Here is a 23,241-nt window from a genome sequence, read left to right as displayed (position 1 = left end):
ATGACAGTTTAGATAAAACAACAATCGATTAGTTGTACCAAATTTTAACCAATCCAATTCAGAAAAACAACTAATATTTTGGTTGTTTCACGATAACGAGGAGTTCCGTGTACAATAGAACGACTGTTTTCGATGTAACGTGTCACTATTTCAGCGCGTTGTTTCGCTGTGAAGCGATCCATGGCAAAAATTTTACTGAATTGACGTTTCCAAAACATATCTGATGCAATCGTTCGGTTGGTAAATGTGAAAGTTATTCAGCGTTTCCATACTAACATAAAAGATTGTGCACCCTGTATTTATGAGGAAGGTGATTGGGTTAAAGTGTTGAAGAGCTAAGCTCATTCGAAATTAAAACTAAATCTAAGCTATGAAATATGCATAGGAAATTACACTTAAAGTATGTATAACTCATCCGGTAGATCTGATAAGTAGTTTAGGTAGTTTAGTAATGTACATTACAAATATAAATATACAATTACTCAAGGCTTTTATTCCTCGTGTAGATATTCGAATAATGACTAAGACGTGAATTACATTAGGCCATGTTTACCTGAAATACTTGAATATTCTGTTATTGCTTCAGTAATTCCTCATTAGCAATCAACCCAGTTTATGATCTAATAGGTAATTGATTCGAATGACATCAGTTTGATTTAATGATATTTGCTAACTAATATTTTTATTTAACTAAAATTATGCGTAAGAATTTTTAATTCCTAAGAGGACAATATGACCATCGAGGTTATATGGAGAAAGTTTACACTGTACATAAATTGGCTGTGGTTTACCATTCTCTATAGAAAGGTACCAATAACAGGTAGGTTCGCAGGGGGTACAGTAAGTTCCATAAACAATAGAGTATTTATTATATAAAAGTGCAAATAACTTTACAATTCAAACTTCGTTCTTTTGAACTCCACTTTTCTTCCTTGAACCCCTACCTCCCTTGAACTCACTCCTTTTAAACCTCCCCCTCCCCCCTTGAACCTGCCCCCTCCCCCTTTAACCTCACCATTGAATGACTCTTGCGCACGGGTCTGACCCATAGTGTTCGGTATCATTCGACTCAGCTCGACGGGATCAGAAAATGTCTGTGTGTTTGTATGTGTGTGCACCTTTCAAAAATTTTTTTCACTGCTCTATTTTCTCGAAGATGGCTGAACCGCTGTCAAAAAACTTAGGCTCGTTTAATAGCTACTATTGGGCTATTATCAAGTTCGAATATCAAATGGCTGTCAGCTGTGAAATCTCTTGTCTAACATATCCAACAAAAATAACCGTTCTGTATCAATCGTGAAACATGCCAATTTTAATATGTTTTAATTGCTGCTTGGGATGTAACATAAACGTTAATGCATGCTTTAATGAACTACCCGAATCAATCAAAAATGAGGCCAATTTAGCGTCAGAAACAGTGGTGTACCGAGTAAATTTGACGCCTGGGGTAAAATAAGATTTGCCGCCCCCATCGTTGGTTTAGTGAGCAAAAACAGCTCAAACTCCATCTCCGGAAAGATGACTTGGACGAACAAACAAAAAAGTCCCACGGATTGGTTTGCCGTCCCCCTAAAAACATTGCACCCGGGGCGAATGCCCCCAAACTATACCAAGTAACAATTAAAACTTGTACAAATTGGAATGTTTCACAATTGCTTCATATCGGTTTTTTTTGTTAGATAAGTTAGACAATTGATTCAACACGTTTTTGTAAGGAATGTAAAATTCATTCATATTACTGCTTGTCAAACCAACTCAAAAACCTGAGCTTGCTTGAGCTTGAGCTTGAGCGACCACCCCTGGTTGCTACTCCGTTACTGATCGGGATTAGCTGAAATTGTACAGGGAGTTGCTAGATTATTCGACCTGGGACTGGTAAATCATCCTTCAATGTACATCTTCTGGTAATCCCAATCAATGAGATCAGCACCGGCGCCGGCCAGGCCCGAACGTAGATCGTCTAAGGAATGGGAAGGAATGTTAGTCCAACACTTGTTGTTACTAGAGGCCGTATATACTACTGCACACTCCACAAGTGTCACGGGAGAAGGATATTTGTTAGTAAAAATTCAGTATTTGTATTATTTGCGCGCGACTCAGTATGTTCCGGTTTCAAGATGCTCGGATGCACCACAAAACTCACTGACTTCCCGAGTGAACGTTTCAACAACATCTTATATTGAAGTCCCGGGAAGTCTTGATTCACTGCTCTTTTTCAAGGAAACCGTAGAAAAATTTGCAATACTATACTTCCCTATTTTTTATAAATGAAATTATGTGATACAAAATAAACGAGTGAATAGGATTTAGACAAAATAGTTGATTCATTGCATTGACATATTCTGAACAGTTGTTATAGAATCATTTTAAATCACCGAATAAAGGTCAACAGATTTCACGCGCGTCTTGATTCTTTATTATTTCCGCTTTATTATTTTAATTATTTATTAAAATTAATAATTGGTTATATTGGTTGATCTGGGCAGCCGGCTACCGAGAAAAATATTTATTTAATGTTTGAAATATTAATATCAAGTATTTTTTTTATTATGTATTCAATATAACGATAAATGTTATCTCTGTTATTAACTTTGTAATATCAACGGATTTGTTGAGTTTTATATCATTCAATTTATAATCCTAAAAGACAATCAATAGCATGGAAGAAGAAAATATACCGAATAAAACTTTTCTCCGAAGCTAGACGGAAATTGATAGGTTGAATGAAGTGATAATTTAGTAAAATAGAGTAATCAGAAGTGAAACATTGAAAATACCTGATAACTGAAAGGAAAAAGAAACTCCTGCAATTGTCGCCTTTTACGACATGGAAGCAGGAACCCAGTGGATCTATTCTTGGTTCATTTTTTTTAATTTTTTGCCTTTCTCATATAGAAAGGTTATGCAATCACTTGAAAAACCGACTAGTGAAAATTGGCCCGGAGGGCCAAGTGTCATATACCATTCGTCTCAGTTCATCGAGCTGAGCAATGTGTGTGTGTGTATGTGTGTGTGTGTGTGTGTGTGTGTGTGTGTGTGTGTGTGTGTGTGTGTGTGTGTGTGTGTGTGTGTGTGTGTGTGTGTGTGTGTGTGTGTGTGTGTGTGTGTGTGTGTGTGTGTGTGTGTGTGTGTGTGTGTGTGTGTTTGTGTGTGTGTGTGTATGTGTCAAATAATCTCACTAGGTTTTCTCGGAGATGGCTGAACCGATTTTGACAAACTAGGATTCAAATGAAAGGTCTCATACGGAATTCCTGAATTTCATCCGGTTCCGACTCCCGGATCCGAAATTATAGGGTAAAGTGAGTTCAATATTGTACACCGTCACTTAAACCGGCGAAGCAAAAAACGTGAAAATTTTTTTAAACTGGTCTCAAAACTAAACAAATCGATAGTCATTATCAGTAGGCAACTAAACAAACCGATTCCGGCTATCCTGGTTCCCGGTATCCGGTTCCCGGTATCCGGTTCCGGAAGTACCGGAAATAGTGGTCATATATACCAAAATGGTTCTCACTCACTTTTCTCAGCGATGGTTTGGCCGTTTTCCACAAACTTAGATTCAAGTGAAAGGTCTTCCGGTCCCATACGGAATTCCTGAATTTCATCCGGATCCGACTTCCGATTCCGGAATTATAGGGTAAAGTGTGTTCAATATTGTACACCGTCACTTAAACCGGCGAAACAAAAAACGTGGAAATTTAGCTAAACTGGTCTCAAAACTACACAAATCGATAGTCATTATCAGTAGGCAACTAAACAAACCGATTCCTTCTATCCTGGTTCCCGATATCCGGCTCCTGAAGTACCAGAAATAGTGGTCATATATACCAAAATGGATCTCACTCACTTTCCTCAGCGATGGTTTGATCAATTTCCACAAACTAATATTCAAATGAAAGGTCTCCCGGTCCCATACGAAATTCCTGAATTTCATCCGGATCCGACTTCCGAATCCGGAGTTATAGAGTGCGTACTAGAAGAGTTTGTGTGTCATGTTAGTTGGTGGCCGTACGAACCGACTTTGACTATACCGGTTCTCGGGTTCCGGTGCCGGAAGTGCATATATTAGTGAACCCATTTCGTTCTCTTAAGGATGGCTTACGCAATCAAATCACTGTTTTATTCTGTATGTTATGCATAAACAATCACTTGGTTTCTTTCAAAAATCGAAGAGAAATTTTTTGAATAGAATACCACAATATTATATGTACATGAGAAAGGCATCATTACACCACTAGGTGGATTAAGACAGGTTTTTTATTTGCAAAACACTTTGTTTTTGGCACCGTAGTACATTGTTTTCGGCATATTCTTGCCGATTCATGTATGGTCATTTAGGGGTTAGCCTATGTTAGTAATGTATACTTTTCACTTGATTATTCATCGAATAATTGTTTCTAAAATTGCCCGTTAAACAATAAAAATTGTTTTAATTTAATTTTGTTAAATGAATATGAAAAACCTGTTTTAAAGCCGGGTATAAATACACGATATAAAAAAAATAAAAAAAAACCTGCTTTTATACCACTAGGTGGATTTCAATGATGATGGTGCCTTGCTCATATCAATTATACTCTTATATACGATTCTTGAAAGAATAGCCGGAGCTGGTTTGTTTGACCGTCTACTGGTAAAGACTACCAATTGGAGTAGTTTTGGGGCAAGCTTAGACACTTTTTTACGTGTTTTTTGTTTCGCCGCTTTAAGCGACGGTATATTAAAAAAAATTTAAAAAATTAAAAAAAAGTGCGCGATCAAAACATTTACACTGAGGCCTTTTTTATGCGGATTTACGAAGTTACACGGTTTTTTTACGCGAATTTTCAAAGTTATCCGGTTTCCTTGTTTCGTATTAGAAATTCATAAAACGTCGAGATCTGGTCTTATCCCGAATTTTTCTTTCAATCAACTCTCTAACATTTAGAAAATTGGCGATGTTAAAAATATTTATATTTCACCAGATCTCGACGTTTCATGCATTTCCAAGACCTTTGAAACAGAAAAAAACCCAAGTCAATTTTTTTCAATAATTTATTTTTTGCATTCTAAGACATTTGGCATCAAAAATATATTTTCTTTCCGGAGGCTTTGAATGAAACTTAATAGAGTGATTTGGAAGCAAGATATAACTCTAACCGTGATGCCAAAAACAGTGAAGCAACGCCCTTCAGAAGTGTGCGCATTCAAAGAACGGCACCCCGCTGCGTCGAAAACGGATATCGTGTGGCACTTTGTGGCCGCCGGATATGCTCGTTACGGCATCTACAACATCTTAGTACTATTAGACAATAATCTAAGCATCGAAAAGACGCTCAGGGCCTTTTTTTCAATTTTTAGAATATTGTCCAAGAGTGCCAAGATGTTGTACAAGCTCCAAAGGAAGCATACATGTCAGAAAGCGGAAGTTGCGACCACTGGGCTGCAGATAATGATGCAGTGGCAGTGGCTGAATAAGATGGTTAACTGGATTTTCCCGGTGGATCGCGACGTGGTGGTGGTGAAGGACGACGAGACCTATCTCACCCTGGATGGCAACGACTGGCAGGGCTCTTCGTATTTTACTTCCCCACGAAGGAAGTAAGCTCCGAGGTGAAGTTTCACACACCAAGTTCCCCAAGAAGGTGCTGTTGTGGCTGACAATCAGCGAGAAGGGGATGTCAAAGCCGCTCTTTCGCTCCGGACTGGTCGTGAACGGGGAATTTTATGGTACGAAATGCCTGTCGGAAGTTGCGTCGTTTATCAAGAAAAACAATAAGGGCGAAGACGCGCTGTTCTGGTAGGATCTGGTGTCGACCCACTACTCGAAGCGATCGTTGGAGGAGATGGAGCGGGTCATTCACGTCCAGATATTAAGTAGCTTAAGCTTTAGAATGAAAACAGTGAATTTGAGAAACAGGGTCTCAAATGACTTCCTAGAGCTCACTCTAGAGAGTCACTCATAATTATCGCAAAGGTAAAGGTTCTTTGCCACAAAAATAGACTTTGGGAAATGGAACGTGTTGAAATTGATGCTTAAAAATAGTATTCGTAGGCAGTTAGATCATCCAATCAGAGATAGAAAAAGAAAAACGTTTCAGTTTTCAGTTGCGTGGTCATCTAACTCAGGTGCTTACATTAATCATTTTATCTGGCACAACATAATCAGTATATTTCGTCTTTTGTTTTGAAGTCTTGAGTAATGTGATTTAAAACAGAAAATTTCTCATAATGATTTTCTTTCAGAGTAGAGTTTCTTCTACCGCTTTCTTTGACAAGCATTAAATACGGAATTTTCTTACAGAAATAGAACTGAAACACGGCATAGAATATTAGGACACTTTTGCTTGACCGTGCAGAACCTGTGCTAATCTTGGCTCTTGGCGCTTTTCAATGAAATGATGGGGAAGGTAAATGTAAAAGAAACAGCGATTTCCACGAATTACTACTTCCTACTCAATAACAGCCGAAGAACTATGACACCGCATGGTTGTAACTCCCGAGAATGGTGTTCGAGACACGAAAAAGCACACAAATAAATATTAATCTGAAATGATTCCATTTCAGTTCTCCCCCCGACCACCTACCATTCACCCAACAGTGGAGTTATACGTTATGCAATGGATTTACAACGTGTATCCATTTGTTTCCCCTTTACGATGCCATTCATTATTGGAAGGATTTGTTGCGAATTAGTCCACCGTCGCTTTATTTTGTAGCAGGCCGGATGATCATGGAGCAGTTGTGGTGGTAGTAGTAGTAGTAGTGGAATGCTTTGACGCGATCCATCACTTCGTACGGTTGATATCCCACCAGAGAGATACAACATTTTAAAGGAAGCATGAAAATCAAAAACCGGTACACTTTGCTCTGTTTTGGTTCAATTGATGAAAAGTGGCAGGTCGCTCACGTTTCTGTGAGGACAACTGGGAGCGCGTGACTTTTGCAAATTTACAGAAACCGAAACGTGCTTTCCGTTTTTGCGGGTCAGTCAGTCGCCCACAGAACGGATTCGGCAAGAAGTGTGCCGAATATGTCCTTCGGAAGTCATTACTCTTAAAAGTTACGAACCTACACTGACGCCGGTGTGAGGCTACGGGACCAATTGTGATTGTGGACATTTTGAAGTGAGTAGATTGAATTTCATTTCTCTAATTTCAGAAAACACATTTATGTGAGTGTGCTGAGTCATCCAATCCATTTCGCTAGTGAGAATCATCACTACGGGAATGGGAACAGCATGACTTACCGATGACGATCGACATACCTGGAAATTGACGCATTGCGCACAATACAAAAAACGAAACTACTTTCCAGTTCGTTCGGCAGAAGGAAAATATATCTTGTTGTGGAGAAATTTTATGTTCCACCCGTCGCAATAAATTTTATTACTGATGAGAATAAAAATGACTGCCTTGGCGTCAGTCAGATTCTTGGATGGAAACGTTAAGAAATGTGTTTATTTTGAGACGCATTGTATGTTTTGAAAGGACACGAACGAGGACACTTGTTTGCAGTTGACGACCGTTTGTTGGATGGAAAGAACTGTAGTTAACGATGAGAAAAATTTAGCTTTATGGAAGTTTGTTTGTGCATAAAAAAGAATTTTGCAGTTTATTTCAACAGAAAACAAATGAAATCGATCAACTAGTATGAAAAACTTATATATATATATATATATATATATATATATATATATATATATATATATATATATATATATATATATATATATATATTAAGTTAGATTAATGATTAAATACCATTTTGACGTGCTCGGTATATTGGGATAACTTCCAAGGTGGGTTACTGATCTGGTGTGGAGTTGACTTTAACGTGCTGGCAAACAAATTTAAGTGTTTCGATATAGTAGCAATTTACAGGAGATTCTCAAAACTTTATTATTTCATGAGCAGGGTCGTCGAGAGAAAGGTCCTGGGGAATTACAATATTCTGGGTTCCTATACATAGGAATAAAAAAAAATGCATGTAATGTACATATAATGACAGTCTCTTTTTCAATACTGCTACCAACCTCTAGCAAATTTATTTGCGAAATTCCAGTTTCCTTAAATATCATCGAAATAATAGATTTTTCAATACAATAGTTTAACAAAACAATTGTTTCATTTTTTTAAATTTTTTTATTATGAAGAATGAAACACAATTTTAATTCTTCAATTTTTTTGACTCTCACAAAAAAAAACGCAATAAAAACCGGAGAAACAAATCGCGTTACAAAATCTTTGAATATTCATTTTCTTTTTTTTTGGAATTACACGAAATAAATGTAAAAATCGCTTAATTTGAATTTCACACAACGATTTATTTATTGAAATAGTGACAACAGTAAATCTGGGATGATGTTACAAATCTTGTTGCTTGAAACAACAAAACTAAATAGTTAATTTTTATAATTGAAAACAAATACAAATTATAATACGGAATACTCCGACAAATTTTCGAGGACACATTTTGCGCTATGTGGTACACTGTCGAGGTACACTGTAAAAGTTACAGTGTACTTTAGAGAGTTTTCTGTATAACTGGCAATGCTGAAGGGTACGATTCAATTCACCATAGATACTGTTTATTATTTTTTGCGGTTGAATAAGAAATAAACTACAAGGATCAGCCCCATGGGGTTGTTCGAGCCGTTGATGTGGAACAAGGCAACCAAAATTTCTAATGATCTACAATCAAAAAGTTCAATCAATCCGAACCAACAGCGAACATCATTTGTCTTGATTTGCATTTGTTTTATGACCGGCGAAATTACACCATTATCCCAAATATATGCAATTATATCTTTGTACATACTTGCGATTTCGATAATTAAGCTTCTCTTCGCCAAGCTTGTGTTCAAGTTTTTTATGCAAGCAGTTTTTTAGCGTTAAGTTTCTCTACCATTCTGCGATTTCGGTTTAAGCGATAAACTATTTCTCATTATCAATCGAATTCATCTAATATAAATTAGAAATTAATCTTAAGCACTCAAAATTTATCCAGAGGTAGTTGTCAATTTCTCATGGGGAAACGACATAACATGGAATTCCGAGCTTGCGCGACACAAGATCAGAGCATACCAATTAAGGGCTGAGGCCAGTGTGTTTTAGGGCGTTTTAAAGGGCTATTTTCACGCTTCAAAGCTGATTTTCTCAGAAACGACAATCTTTTAGAAATTTAGTTTAGATTATTCTGTGAAAATTTCAGAATGTTTGTTTGACTTTAGCGGTCGGGAAAGTCTTTTTTTCTGAAGGAAGAGTTGCATAGCTGAAAACGGCAACTTTCAACTTGTTCATTGAAAATCTCGCCTTCTAAAGCATGGATCAAAAATCTATCCTGACAATGTCTAGATAATTTAGTTTAGATGCGATTAGTGCATAAAAACATATATGTTGTCGCGATGAAAGTTAGGTGTAAGTTATTTTTGTGGAGGTAAGTCGGTTTCTATGTCGGCGCCATTTTAGTTCCCTGGTAACGTAACGAAACATGAGAGAGAAATAAAATCGACTCATCAAGGCTGCCAAACAAGCGGTAGCTTTATTGGATTTTATGTGATGTAGTCAAACTTGTAACCGAAAATATCAAAACTTTCTTGGCCACCCGGCCACATCGAGAGCCATTTTACACATTTACGAGAGAGCATGAAGGGAAATGTAATACGCACAGCGAGCGACACGGTTTTACGCTAACAACTGGCATTTGAAGCTTCAATTTCAAATCGTTTTATGGCACGTTTTTGTCTTGCTGTCTAGCAACAACCTACCTCTAGCATGCTAGGAATAGGACTGAAACGTTAGCTTATATATATATATATGTGTATTTATTTAGCATTGTATGTGTTTTACATTTGATTTTAACAATGTAAGTGGTTCAGCCTTTGGCTTTTCATCTTTGCTACGCCTAATTTAATGTTAATTATATTCTGATTTGCATTTTTGTTCTTTTTACATTACGAAGTTAAATATTCCATTTGTTTTAATGATTAAAATAAAAAGCCTACCTACTTAACCTAACTTAACCTAATACATTCAAATTTTGAATAATTTCAATTTCTGAGGCTGAGCACCTCTCTCCAAATTTTCTGCACTGATGTTCAAATTTTGTTTCTAGGGTATCCAGGGAAGCCAGTTCATGTACCTCCGTGGTTCTCGTCCGAGGGGGCAGTTTAAGGATCATTTTCAAGATTTTATTTTGGACTCGCTGGAGCTTTAGCTTGTGTGTTCGGGCACAACCCCGCCAAACGGGGACTGCGTATTCGATTGCGGGGTAGATGATTTGTTTGTAGACAGCCATCCGATTCTTCAGGCACAGTTTTGATGTTCTACATATCAACGGGTACAGAGACCTGATGAGTATGTTACATTTGGTGATTATTTTTTCAACATGTGACCTGAAGATCAGATGTCTGTCATAAGTTAGTCCTAGATAGACCACTTCGTCGGACCACTGCACGTCAGCTCCACCGAACCGAATTCTGCATTCGTCAGACGGAACAAGTCTAGTCGATCTTGAATGCGGAAACAGGATGACCTGAGTTTTCGCCGCATTGATTACAATTTTCCAGTTGGTGAAATATTCATTTAGAGCATCCAGACCCCTCTGCAATTTGTTCTTCAGAATACTGACGACTCGTCCATCATAAAGGATGGCCGTATCGTCAGCAAACTGTGACAAGACACCACCCCCCGGAAGAGGTGGGATGTCTGATGTGAAAATGTTATACAGGATGGGACCCAGGATACTTCCTTGGGGCACACCTGCTGGGATGGAAAATTTGTCCGATTGAACATTTTGCAGAGAAACCTGAAAAGCTCTATTTGAAAGGTAATTTTTGATGATCTTGATAAGATACATCGGAAAATTGTATCGATGCAGCTTGAACACCAGTCCATCGTGCCACACATTGTCGAACGCTTTTTCGATGTCCAAAATCGCCATTGCTGTCGACTTGGACACCGACCTATTCCGTCGAATGATGTTGGTAACTCTCGTGAGTTGATGAATGGTAGATCTTCCTTTCCGGAACCCAAACTGTTCCTCCAGGAAGACACCATGTTGATCGGCGAATGCAAGGATTCGGCTTTGAATTGATTTCTCAAACAGCTTAGACAGGGCAGAGAGTAAGCTGATGGGTCGATAGCCTTTGGATAGGGAAGGATCTTTCCCCGGTTTCAGTACTGGGATGACTTTAGCTAACTTCCACATTGAAGGGAAGTAGCCAAGGTCCCAGCACCGGTTGAATATTTTTGCAATAAAGTCAAAAGAGCGGAAACTCAATTGCTTTAGTTCGATGTTGAAAATGTTGTCGAAACCGGGGGCCTTCATGTTTTTGGACTTTTTCACAAAAGCCATCAACTCATCTGCAGTAACTCTTGTTTCCTCTGGAACTAAGCTGTCTGATAGCTCAATCTCGGCCACGCCATCGGCAACGGCCCTTTCGTGTGGACTAACAATGTTGAGTCCCAGATTGTGTGAACACACAAACTGCCGCCCCAGTTCGTTAGCCTTCTCGGCAGGTGTTACTAGAATGATTTCCTCATCCGCGCCCTCAGGCGGAACCAGCGGAGGGATTGGTTTTGATTTTTTGTTCAACACCTTCCCCATCGACCAGAACGGTTTCGAATGGGGAAGGATTTGTTGAATTTTTTGTTCGAAATTTTTATTTTTAATTTCCACCAACCTTCCCTGGATAACCCTAGTTAAGTTGGTGTAGGTGGTCTTTTTATCAAGACCACCTGTACGTTGATACTGTCTCCGGTAAATATTCCGGAGACGAATAAGATGTTTAGTAGTGCAGTCAATTTGGAGAGAAGTACTCACCCTCTGAACTGTTGGTACCGATGTTTGTCTGGCAATCGTGATTGCCTCCTGGATGTTTCTAATGGCCATGTCGATTTCCACCGGAGTGTCCAGTGGCATATCGACATTGATGTTCTCTTCGGCTAGTTGCTGGAAAAGTGGCCAGTTTGCCCGGTGGTAGTTGTTTCTGCGAACGGTTGGTGATGACACTGGTGCTGTTCCGTAGGACAAAACCACTGGATAGTGGTCTGATGACAGTTCACTGAAGACGGCCGGAACGTTGTCTATGTTGATGTTGCTGATGAAAATGTCTAGAACGGAATGGACTCCCGATCTAGACAGTCTCGTTGGAGAATCCGGTGCCAGGATGTTGTACTGGCCTGCTTCCTGGTGTTCTGCGAGGACGACACCGTTCCGGTTCCGCCTTCTGTTGCCCCATCTTTCGTGGCGCGCATTCAGGTCACCACCGATGATGTACTTGGCCTGCCGTCGGGTGAGCGTTGACAGATCGTTGTGTAGTATTGCAGTAGTACCATCCCGGGTGCTGGATTGCTTGGGACAGTATACTGCAATGATGTTGATGGGGCCTCTCGTGCTCTGGATCTCCACCCCGACGGCCTCCAGTAGTCGCAGTTTGAATGCTGGTAGGATCTTGTGTTTGATGTTCCTCTTGATGGCGATGGCAACTCCTCCTCCACTAGAAGTTGCCCTGTCAAGCCGATGAATGCGATGTTCTGGGAGATACACCGAGATGTTTGGTTTTAGGTGTGTCTCCGTGATGATGGCTATGTCTATTTCCTTTTCGTGAAGGAACTCGTTCAGTTCGATGGTCTTGCTCCTTAGTGAGCAAGCGTTCCAGTTTAGCAAATTTATTACTTCACAGGGCATATTCAATAATAAATTTGCCAAGAATATTTATTTGCTCGAACCGTGTTTTACAGCTCCTAAGTTTCGTTGTCATCGTTTCGAAGATGGTGAATAACTGTTCGGCAGTGAAGAGGTCCTTATTAACTGGCCCTTTATTGAGGTTGCCCCATCCAGGTGGAGGAAGTGAGGATGGGCCCGGTTCGGTTCGTGTGCCTCCGCCGGAATTTCCCGGTAGGGGTGGGAAGTTTTCGTCATCCATCTTAGGAGCTGTTTTTCGGTTCGGTTGTTTACGGGTGGTAGCTTGCTGCCGAATCTTCAGGAACTCCGTTCGTTTCGGGCACGATTTACTCGTAGCGGGATGTCCACCTCCGCAGTTGGCGCATTTCGGTTCTGAAGCTTCTTCTGCGAGGCATTCATCTGTGTTGTGAGCCCCGGCACATTTTAAACAGCGACTTTTGATGTGGCAGTTTCTGGCACCATGTCCATATTGAAGACAGTTTGTGCACTGTGTTACTTCACGATGAACAGGTTTATACTTGTCCCATTCTATTACGATGTGGAATAGTGTTTTAATCATCTTCAATTGGCTCATAGTTGCGGAGCCTTTCTCGAGATGGATTAAATAGAGTTGGTCACGGTATTTGCGTTCTTTATTGTGTCTTCTCATTTTGTAGACGTTCATTGGCTTTAACTTAGCCTCCAACAGTGCCAGTTTCAGCTCCTCCTCCAACATGTCCGGCAGTCCGCGAAGAAACACTTTCATCGGTTTGTTAGCAGCAATATCATGCGTAAAGAATTGCGCCTTTGTTTGTTTTAAATAACACTCTACTGCCTTGTAGTGGTTTATTGCCGGTACAACAATTTTGTACCCATCCGAGCATAAGCGAATTGTTGCTTGTAAACCTTTGCTAATCAAGGTGTTAAAATCCGATCGAAGGGTCGGCGGGAATCCTTTAACGTAAAAGGGCGGTAATTTTTCCTTCTTCTCTACCCCCTCTTCCGGGAGTAACGCGTACGGATTATTACCAAGCAGCTTCTTGGCACTACTGTCGTCAGTTTTCCCATCATTGGGACGTTTTTTCGAATGGCCGTTAGAAAGACCTTTTTTACCCATATCGGGTTCCACAGCTTCGCGAGACAACGCGACAACAACTACAACGAACTAACGGTTAAAGAAAACTTGTGGTGGTGATAAGACCGGGAAAAGCACGTCCGAACGTAACGGTGGTTCGATCGAGAATTGATGAAACGTTAGCTTTAATTTTGCTTCTATTTATAGATTCGCGTGCTTCCAACAGCTTCGCTTTTGCATCGATTGACCAATCAGAGCGATGCTCTCTCTTTGATACATCGCTTACTCCTTCAAAACCGTCGACTATGGCAGGGAAATCCGGTTTGCTGGAGATTTTTGGCAGACAAAATAGGACACAGCTAGCTATTAATCAACATTTCAATGATATATAATTAAAAATACATGGCTATGAACATTCAAATCAATACGTAGAAATATTTCCTATCAAATGATGAAATAATATTAATAATTGATACAAAACTGACTGAGCTGTAAGTGTTTAAAACCTGACCACATTTCTACAAAAAATGCTGTTACGAACAAGGCATATTTTTGTGAAGTAAATTAAAAAGGATTTTGTATTCTAATATCTACTTTGCTGATAAAATATTACTTTCTGTGTTTTCAGCGCTGTCTTCATAACTGAAAATGGTAGAATCATCGAGACAGTCGGATGAAGAAGTACTGCCCATGCAATCCGCTCAGAACTCATCGTGGTCTTGTTTGAAACCGTTTTTAGGTTACACAATGAGAGTTGTCGATTGTTATATCTGAATTTTAAACTTGTCGACGTTTTCTCTCTTTCTAAAGAAATTACTACTAAATAGTTCCCTCCCTACGACAAGCTACGACGGGTACAACAGAATTAAAATCATAAATACGGTGGTTTGTTATTGTTACGATGATCTTATTATCCAGGGCATTCATCAGAATTCCATCAAACCGAATTCCTTAGCCTGGAACGATCGTCAACCGTCGTGAGATAAACGAAAATCTCTAATGCACCAAGACATTGAACAGCCTAAATATTACTTTGTTATTGAAAAACACTCTGTACTTAACCATTCGATCATTTAGTTAATGAAAAAATGGGACGCTGAAAATCATTCCGTAAAACTATCTTCTTGAAGATACATTTCAGTGTTTCTGAGGAAGGATGAACTTTATCTATTTAGTGACATTCGACGGATATTTCTTTGAAAACGTGGTAGATTTTCATTCAGCTCATCGTCTCAAGGCTCTTTCCAGGTATCGGATTCCATCGTTTACGAATGGTCCACGAAAACAATACACATTATGAACGGTTGCACTTTTTTTTAGAAAACAGCAAAAATACATTTGAAAGATAGTTTAATCGATAATTTGACAATCAAAATTTTAGTTTTTGATGTAAATCTGGAGCGATAGATTTGAACTCAAGCTGGCTGCCATTATGTTTCAATGTTATAGTCCACAATGACAGATATGTTTCTCCAAGAATCCGCAATATCTCGATTTTTCTGTGATTGTCCGATACATACAGCTCGACTTTCGGTCTTAGCCAGTATTTCCGATAAATACATACATTTGCATAAAGAATAGATTTATAAGTACCCCAGTTTACAAATAATTGAATACTATCTTTTTCACTACAATTATATCTTAATATTCAAAAATGGTTTCTGTCAGATTTGTAAACACTAAAAATAAATAACAACACTAAAATAACCATAGTTACATTCAGAGAAGTTGCCAGTCCTCTTTGTCAGAATAGAGTATATAAATGGGCCAAGGTAAATTGATCATCTCGTGAACCAAACAATGACGATCGTTTTGTATGGGACCTAGGGGTATTATTATTTGTATTTGTTGAAAATATCTTTCTCAAACACTTTAAGGGGTCCGGTGTCAATTAGAAAGGTGAAACTAACGGCGTTAGATTTTTTGTCATAATTTTGAAAGCTTATAGCTCGATGATCTGTGGATGGATTTAAATAATCTCATTATCAATCAATTCAGAAACATCTCTGCACAGTATGAATTTTCGCACAAAACAGAATCTATAAATAAAAGCTTGGTTTATTTTTTTTGCACAGTCAACGCCTGCCTAAATGCAGAGCGGATGGGTGAAATATTCGCTTTGACATCCGCTCCGTGAATAGTCAACGGCTCGGTTTGCGGTGTTCAGTATCGAAGCGATTTGCACTCGGTGCGAATCGATAATTTCGCAGAGAAAATTGCATCAGCATGTGGACATTCTACAGGTTCATTTTATGCACCGTTCGCCTCGTACGAGCGGCATTGGTTCCCTTCCACCGAATGGGTGGTGATGGCAAGTTTATCTGTGAAAATTCAAAGGAAAACAAATTTCCACTCGTAAAATCATTTAATTATTGGCCCTTATTACCGGTATCACTACACGGTGAAAACCAAGTGAAGTGATTGTGACCCTTATTATAGGTATCACTTCCGGTGAAAATCGAGTGAAGTGAATTTAGGTCCTTAGTACGGAAGTCACTTCAAAGACAAAAGTAATTATTTGGATGAACTTGATGTCATTATGAATATTAGGCCACCAACATTTCGTTAAAAAATTGAGTTTTTTTCCAATACAGTGAATACTTCACTATGCATGATACTGGTAATAGGGAAAATCAAGTGAAGTGAATGTGAAAGTGGAAGTGAGAACGGTTATAAGGGTCATTATTTACAACATCATTTGTTCATGTGGAAAGTTAATTTTCGAGTGAGAAAAGTCATTTTCCACCTTTTATATATTTGTAGCACCCAAGATTGTGTTTCAAACAATGAAATATTTTCAGTTCTAATTTCACCATATGAGAAAATGTTATGTTGATAATTTTTATATGATTTCATTCGTCGCGTGCATTATGAAATGTCACTTGAAGGACCATACAGATACGCAAACCTAACCAAATATGCGATATTATGATGAGAAATAGCTTTTTATCACCCTTTGATTCATTCATCTTATAAAATTAAAAAATGGTTACACGAAATAAAAGAAAAAACTATTTGGGCGTGGAACTTAGATCAAATCACAAAATTCAAAAACAGTTTATCGTACATTATCTAAAAGCACCTTAAGCATGTCGAGTAGAAGACGATTAAAACGATTGCATTCCTCAAGCTCTGTATGATACTTCCAGATAAATAAAATGTTCCACAAAATAACGCTTTCCGTAGAAAATAACTTTTTCGGCAAAACCACATTCGGTGAGTGGGTTTTCGGTAAAATGATTTTCGGCGAAATGATCCGCTCCCACTAAAAAGTGACATATTCATTTCAACGTAGAAGTCAGAGCAACCAATTATTGACTACTTAAATGGTGGAAACGCATGGTGTTTCATATATCCAAATGAGATGATTGTTACTATTGTATGATTTTTATTACTTCAGTGAATCAAAATTCAATTCTTCCGGATCATCTCAAACATTTTGCATTGGTTAACAATGAGGATGATAGTTGTCGTTGATTGGCTTGACTGTTAAATGTTGTGAGTAATATGTATTCGATTTCTTCGCGTTTCGCCTTCAGTGTTTATAGAGTAAGGCCACCATAGAACTTTTAAAAAATCAAAAATTTTTTGGTTTTTGCAATGAATGAGCGGAAACATATATTGGAGAAGCCAAATGAATGAAAAACTAACAGAAAAGATGAATTTTTTTGCCAGCCCAAAATTTTCCTAAAACCCTCTAGAATAAGTAAAAATGTATTTTGGTTAGAACGAATCTCGAACTTCAATGCATCTTGGAACAACTTTAAACGCGTTTTTTTTTTCTAAACACGATCTTTAAAATCGGGTGAATTCATAGCAGCTACAAATCTTTATCGATTGTTTTCAAAATTGATATGTCTTCCATAAACACATTATCTAGTATAGCACGTAGGGGTTACTTGATATGTTGAATACTTTTATTATGAAAATCAATCGAATTTCCATGTAAAAAATTTTACTTTTCACTTATATGCTTAAAATTTTTCGAAAAATTTGTATTTTCGGAATTCCCTACGTGGTATACTAGTTTATGATATATACTTAAAAAAAGATTTCGGTTCTTTTCCCAGCTTTAAATTTGCAGACACAGTCGGTTCGCTTGTTTTGGACTTCCCGGAAACCAAATCAGGATTTTAATTTTTTTTTGATAATTTTTATTTTAAAGCTGTTATTAAAACCTACAGATTGATGGCTATCTCATCCGTGCTTTTTGAAAAAATGAAGAAGTTACAGCTAAAACAATGTACAGATATATTCGAAATTTCAAGTTCTCGTTGAGAGATAATCATTTAAACAGTAGAATATTATTCTACACGTTAAAGGTAATAAATTTGTTCAGGATATCCTTTAATTATAACACCATTTTTTATAGTGCCATAAATTGTTTATTTGCTTGCTATATCTACAATTATTACATGTACATGAATAATTCTTAATCATATTTAAGGTTTTAAGTTTTTGAAAATTGTACTTCGTGCATCGTCATTCGAATACAGTCTTGTGACGATTGTGGTTTCTGAAATCGGAACGAAAGAATGGTATTTCTGTGTGCCTGGAATCATTTTGGTATCCTTATAAACACTACTCCACTCGGTCACACCCCGTTCATATTCTTCTTGTGACACGTAACAAAAAGACATGTACGTGAATGCATCTCAACGTCTCTACTCTGCCCATTCATATAATAGTTTTGCAGTTGTGATTGGGTGTTCATGTAGTTTAACCAAGCTTTCATGTTGTGCCATTCGCTTTAAATTACCCCCGAGTGCATCACATGGTCTTTTACCATGAGAAGTTGCAAAAAAAACTACAAGGATCAGCCCCAAGGGGTTGTTCGAGCCATTGATGTGGAACAAGGTAACCAAAATTTCTAATGATCTACAATCAAACAGTTCAATCAATCGTCACACTTTTGAATCCGCAAATGGACGAGAGTCTGCTTAGATGAACTTTATTATGAACCAAAACCGAACACGCAAACCCAGCATATAGACTTTATTTGTCGTGATTTGTATTTGTTTTGTAGCCGACGAAATTACCCCAATAGCCCAAATGTATACAATTATATGTTTTGTACACGATACGGATATCGATATTTAAGCTTGCGATACGAATATCGATATTTAAGCTTCTCTTCGCCAATCTTGTGTTCAAGTTTTGTATGCAAGCAGTTATTTTTATAGCGTTTCTCTACCATTACAACCATTCTGCGATTTCGGTTGAAGCGATAAACTTTTTCTTAATATCAAACGAGTTCATCTTATATAAATTGGAAATTAATCTTATGCACTCCAAATTTACCCTGGGGTAGTTGTCAATTTCACAGGCGAAACGACATAACATGAAATTTCATCCGAACTTGCATGACAGAAGATCAGAGCATACCAATTAAAGCTTCAAATTGTTTTGTGGCTCTTTTTGTCTTGCTGTCTAGCAACAACCTACCCCTAGCATGCTATTCGCAGGACTGAAACGTTAGCTATATTTATAGAATCGCTTATATTTATAGATTCGCGTGCTTCCAGCAGCTTCGCTTTAGCATCGATTGGCGAATCAGAGCAATGCTTTCCCTTTGATATATCGACCACATTTCTTTCTTTTTTTGTACTGCGAGGCAGCTCCGTTAGACATAAATAAAACCTTGAATATAATTAAGAATTATTCAATTGATTGATAGAAATATAAAAAATGGTGTTATAATTAAATATCCAAGTATCTCAAGAACAGCTACTTTTAGAAGAAAGGATATCATGAACAAATTTATTGCCTTTAACCTGTAGAATAAAACTCTACTGTTCAAATGATTATCTTTCAACCAGAACTTGAAATTTCGAATATACACTGAGGTCTTTTTTTATGCGGTTTTTTACGCGACTTTTGTATGCGAATTTTCAGAGATATGCGGTTTTTTATGCGAAGTTTCAGAGTTATGCGGTTTTTTTATGCGAATTTTCAGAGTTATGCGTTTTTTTTATGCGGCACGTAAATTCGCATAAAAAAAGACTTCAGTGTATCTGTAAATTGTTGGTTCATTTTGAAATTATTGAAAAAAAATCAAATTTTTTTTTCAGTGTATATATTTCTTAGAGTGCCCTATTGATTCCCTACAACTTGTTCCTGGACGCCATTTTTGTACGATGAACGGTTTCCGAATTACAAAGATTTGAAAAAGGCAATATTTGTAAAATGCAAAAATACATACGTCCTTTTTAAAAATCAGTCGTGAGTCGGATTAGCCTCTTAATCGATTCAAAACTTATGGTTTGCCATACTGAAGCCATGTGCAAAGTTTCATCAAAATCGGAGAAGGTCGAGTGTGATGATCTGTTAAGCATTTCTGGAATTTCTCAAAACGTTACTGAAAATTGTCCTATTTTTTCAACAGGCATGGTGGTCTTACTCCTTAGAGCTGTTCAAATTGAACCGCCATCTTCGCCTAACAGTTCAATTTCACACAATTTATGTGACACTTAAGGGCTGAGGACAGTCGGTTAAAGACGTAAGTTTTTTGCTATTTTCCCATTTCAAATTAAGTTTTCTTGGAAACGGTGATGAATATCGAAAAACCTATTTGAAAATGTCTTGGAAATTTAGTTGAGAATATTTTGCGAAATTTTCAAAATGATTCATTGAGGTTATTGCTTGGGTTTTGTTTTTTTTCTGAATGAAGAACTGCTGAAAATGGAAACGCTTGGAATGATATATCTCTACTTGTTAATCAAATATCTCGAATTTGAAGGCCTAAATCTGCAATTTTCACAGATCTAGATCATTTAGTTTAGATACGATTTGTACATAAAAATATATAACATGTAGTCGCGATAAAAATAAAGTGTTATATTTTTCTGTGAAACACAGTTAGTGTCAATGCGTCCGCCATTGTATTCGCTTTAATTTCATGGTAATGTTCGGGAGAAGAGGAATAAACTCTACTCAACAAGGTTCCTAAATTGAATTATATTAGGATAAAAATTCTATGTAAAAGTGATACTACGGCGAAGAAAAACTTATGTAAGCTGCCTTAAGAAATAAACGTACTTTTGAAAAATGGTTCCTAAATGCACAGACGCAAAGTGAATTGAGGGTGTTAGGGAGAGAGATTAAAAACCACTGTCCTCAGACCTTAAGGTGACCATGGAAGCGAGCCACAAATGGCAACCAAGAAACCACCTACCCTCCCACTGAAACACATTTTTTCTACGCGTAGAGGTAAATATGTTGCGTAAAATTGCTACTGCAATTTGGTGACATAATCACTCATCGTATTGATATATGTTTACGATAAACTATCAACTCTGAAGAATGATTTGTGCAAAACTTTTTCGGACCTTCAGTAGAAGGTTTCTTCTTAGTAATTTATTATTTTTCACTCACCTCATGATTTCAACTGCTGTTTATAGCTCTGTGACATAAGTAAGCTTTATGAAACACTTTTGAGTTGTTCTTCACCGGTAAACTTATCCTCTGATCTAAACATTTTATTATAAAACCTTTGAATAACTCACAGTTCTGGTTTTGAAAATTTTCCAAAAATCCACGATAAAAAGTTTGCCGGCCTGCTTTAGTATTGGTAATACCACCCTTTTATATTGGTAGTGATGCCATACATAATTGAAGAAAAAAAAACCTTGCAATGCACTAAAAATGGCATTATTTTCAATTAGTCGCACATCAAATTACGGATCGAAACTATTTTCGTACGTCACCATCTAAACTTTCGATATTTTTCTTTATAAAAACGATAACATTTCCCTTATTTCCATTTCAAACATTGCATCCCCTCCAAGTTATCCGCAACCATGGTGTCTTAGTTACCGTCGCTATGGAATGCAAAAAATAAACCAACAGTTCAAGTATTGCAAAAATGCCTCGTCCATCTAAGAAAGAGGAAAGCAGCGTTCATTCGCGAAAATCAATAGAAAAATAGATGGAACACGTTGATAGAGTGTGTTTTTGGTAGTGAGTATGTGCGGTACTCATCAGTTCAAACAGTGGAAGAACTGCCAGAAGTACCAGTTCAGAACAATTCTACAGAATTGAGAAACTGTACTGGATTCAATAATTTGGTATCAATAGGTAAAGTTCTAAAATATTTTCATCAATATATGAAATTATATCCTCAAATTTGCATGATAAATCTTTTCAGAGCAAATAGCCGATTTGTCATCAAGCCCTCTCGTCAAATGCTACTTGACTGTTCTCTGGGTGAGGTTGCTTTCCTACCCGAAAACGATGATGTTGTCGACAAAATGGAAAATGTAGAATTTGTTGGTTTGTATTTTTTGAATATGGGAGCTTCATATTCAAAAATTAAAATTAATATAAAAAGCCATTGAAACAGAGTTTGTTCTGATGTCGTGTTACTATGCGTAATCCATCAATGTAACAGCTTCCTTTTTACTTTGAAATGAAAGAAAAATGCCAAGAACCAAGCGAAGGCAAACAGTAAACTATCTTCTTTGGCACAATCATTATCATTAGCATTTTGGTCGCATAATTGCAAATTGTTAACTCCAGAATGAGCATGAAGATGAGATAAGTCCACTCTGTGAAAAACCAAAATAAAAGCGCCATTTCTGTTTGACTCAGTGATTACGTAAAATTTCGTTCCAAGTTAATCGCACTTGCCGAACCCGTGCGACAAAGTGTACCACAAGTTATTCAAAGTTGGTGAAACGCTTAATAAGAATCGATACTTACAACAAATTTTCAATTTGAATAATGAATTGGTGGAGAAATATTTGGAAAGGGCTCGAAGAGGCAAAGTTATCTAGTAACACGAAAGTGCGCTGTCTTTGGCCGCAGAATTGGTGAAGGGCATTTTGAACTTCATTCAAAAATACTATCCCACCCGCCGTACTCTCCAGACCTCGCCTTGTCTGATGATTTGTTCAACGACAGGACACTCCGTTTCAGCGCTTTGGGAATTTCGAAGAAATCAAAAAATGGTTCGTCGAATGAAATAGTAACGCTTTGAATAAAGCTTCAAGAACAGCCCTTTTATGTTTAGGAGTTTTTGGTTACAAAGTAACCGATTTGTGCGAAAAGCACATATCTACTTTCATTTTCTTTGCGTTTTGTCTTCGGCTCATCAGTACCTAAAACAGTCAAATTGAACTGTCATCTCTGCCCAGCAGTTCAATTTAAACAGCTATTTACACCAAGTCATCATTCGTCATTGAAATGAGCGTATAAAATTTTCCTAAAGATTTTTTTATTAACGTTAAAAACTCGACCACTTTACTATAAATTTTGTGTTTGTAAGGTGCACTCCTATATAGAAAACAAAAAATTTGTTATCAATTAAAAATGATTTGAAATTTTCTTGAAAGTTAGCTCTGGTGCGTTGAAAAAAATAGTTCGATTGATTTTCTAGTTCAACATTGTGTAAACATTTCAACGGCCTGAAAGGCCGTTTGCATCGATCCACCATCTATGCGAAGGACTACAACACACATATAAATGCCGAGTGCCATCAATCGAACATATTGCACTGCACGTGAACTGTTTATTATTGTATT

Source organism: Malaya genurostris, chromosome 2 (assembly GCF_030247185.1).
Source record: "Malaya genurostris strain Urasoe2022 chromosome 2, Malgen_1.1, whole genome shotgun sequence".
Lineage (NCBI taxonomy): Eukaryota > Metazoa > Arthropoda > Insecta > Diptera > Culicidae > Malaya > Malaya genurostris.
Note: the sequence above shows the minus strand (reverse complement) of the source record.